Source organism: Vanessa atalanta, unplaced genomic scaffold, assembly GCF_905147765.1.
Source record: "Vanessa atalanta unplaced genomic scaffold, ilVanAtal1.2, whole genome shotgun sequence".
Classification (NCBI taxonomy): Eukaryota; Metazoa; Arthropoda; class Insecta; order Lepidoptera; family Nymphalidae; genus Vanessa; species Vanessa atalanta.
In genome coordinates, this window is record NW_025920023.1 from 1 (window position 1) to 2,500 (window position 2,500).

At 47.2% G+C, this 2,500-nt stretch overlaps 1 non-coding gene across 1 annotated transcript; it reads right to left on the reverse strand.

Annotated features, from left to right (window-relative positions):
• Positions 1-46: 46 nt before the first annotated feature.
• Positions 47-1,937, reverse strand: LOC125076747. The gene has a single exon (XR_007120661.1). It is a non-coding gene; the product is annotated as a small subunit ribosomal RNA (ribosomal RNA).
• Between the last annotated feature and the right edge of the window lie 563 nt (positions 1,938-2,500).

The window sequence follows — 2,500 nt, forward strand, 5'->3', positions numbered from 1 at the left end:
TTTATTATCGTTCATATCGCACTCTTTCGAGATTGATAATTTACGTTAATGATCCTTCCGCAGGTTCCCCTACGGAAACCTGTTACGACTTTACTTCCTCTAAATGATCAAGTTTGGTCAACTTCCCAGCAACGCCGACGGCCGTGAAGCCACCGCGTGTCGGTCCGAAGACCTCACTAAATCATTCAATCGGTAGTAGCGACGGGCGGTGTGTACAAAGGGCAGGGACGTAATCAACGCGAGCTTATGACTCGCGCTTACTAGGAATTCCTCGTTATGGGGGATAATTGCAAACCCCAATCCCCAGCACGAAGGAGTTTCAACGGGTTGCCGGGCCTCTAGGCCAGGGAGAACATGCTGATTCCTTCAGTGTAGCGCGCGTGCGGCCCAGGACATCTAAGGGCATCACAGACCTGTTATTGCTCAATCTCGTGCGGCTCGAAGCCGCCGGTCCCTCTAAGAAGAATTTTAATACGCCGCCAGTGAGTTGCTCGACCGAAATCGAGCACACCTAAATGACGACGCCTATTTAGCAGGCTAGAGTCCTCGTTCGTTACCGGAATTAACCAGACAAATCGCTCCACCAACTAAGAACGGCCATGCACCACCACCCACCGAATCAAGAAAGAGCTATTAATCTGTCAATCCTTCCGGTGTCCGGGCCTGGTGAGATTTCCCGTGTTGAGTCAAATTAAGCCGCAGGCTCCACTCCTGGTGGTGCCCTTCCGTCAATTCCTTTAAGTTTCAGCTTTGCAACCATACTCCCCCGGAGTCCAAAATCTTTGGTTTCCGGAAGCTGCCCGCCGAGCCATTGTTGTAACGTCGGCGGATCGCTAGATGACATATTTACGGTTAGAACTAGGGCGGTATCTAATCGCCTTCGAACCTCTAACTTTCGTTCTTGATTGATGAAAACACCTTTGGCAAATGCTTTCGCTGATGTTCGTCTTGCGACGATCCAAGAATTTCACCTCTAACGTCGCAATACGAATGCCCCCAGTTATCCCTATTAATCATTACCTCGGAGTTCTGAAAACCAACAAAATAGAACCGAGATCATATTCTATTATTCCATGCACGAATATTCAAGCGGCATTTTGAGCCCGCTTTGAGCACTCTAATTTGTTCAAAGTAAAATTGTCGGCCCATCTCGACACTCACTGAAGAGCACCGCGATAGGATTTTGATATTGAACCGGCGTTTTACCGCCGGCTCACCGACGATATGCTCCGCAGACGTGTCAGTATCACCGCGGATGCGGTGCACCGACAGCGCGGCGCACAAATGCAACTACGAGCTTTTTAACCGCAACAATTTTAGTATACGCTATTGGAGCTGGAATTACCGCGGCTGCTGGCACCAGACTTGCCCTCCAATTGTTCCTCGTTAAAATATTAAAGTGTACTCATTCCGATTACGAGGCCTCGAAAGAGTCCCGTATCGTTATTTTTCGTCACTACCTCCCGGGCCGGGGGGGGGTAATTTGGCGCGCCTGCTGCCTTCCTGGATGTGGTAGCCGTTTCTCAGGCTCCCTCTCCGGAATCGAACCCTGATTCCCCGTTACCCGTGACAACCATGGTAGTCGCAGAAACTACCATCGAAAGTTGATAAGGCAGACATTTGAAAGATGCGTCGCCGGTACTGGACCATGCGATCGGCAAAAGTTATCCAGATTCATCAAAATTAACGACTTCGGACGAGACGCCCTCCGTCGATTGGTTTTGATCTAATAAAGCACTCATCCCATCACTGGTCAGAGTCTGATTGCATGTATTAGCTCTAGAATTACCACAGTTATCCAAGTACTGAGTAAGATCTAAGGAACCAAACTGATATATTGAGCCATTCGCGGTATCGCCTTAATACGGCTTGCACTGAGACATGCATGGCTTAATCTTTGAGACAAGCATATAACTACTGGCAGGATCAACCAGGGAGCTAACCGAGACTTGTTGAAGTCGTCAATTACTCTTCTCGTTCATATTCGCATATAAAATACACACAAACTTATGCATGCATGTACAATATACGCACAGTATGAAACGAGCGTCTCACCGTATCGTCGATCGCGTTAGACGCGATAGATTTTAACGGTTGACTCTTATAAAAATTTATATGAGACACAAACGCGCTTTAAGCACGCGCGCGCGCGTGCGTGCGCTATAATATATAACGCGACGACAGCGGCGGCGGCGGCGGCGGCGGCGGAGGCGTCTTCACATAATGACACATAACGGTCACGAATTCGAACGTTCTAAACGAGATCGAGTTTTTTTTTCAAAATAACACTTCGCACACGACGTGTACGTATGTATTGTTCAACGATTATTATCGTAAAACATTGGGATCGACGCCCGGTGTTTGAGTGATCGTACCGATACTCGGGTTGTGTATTTTTTGTACATGATAAATGTAAAATTAACAAAAAGAATTTTAGAAACGACCGTTCATATATAATATAAAAATTATACACACTATACGAATACACTGAATCTTTTAA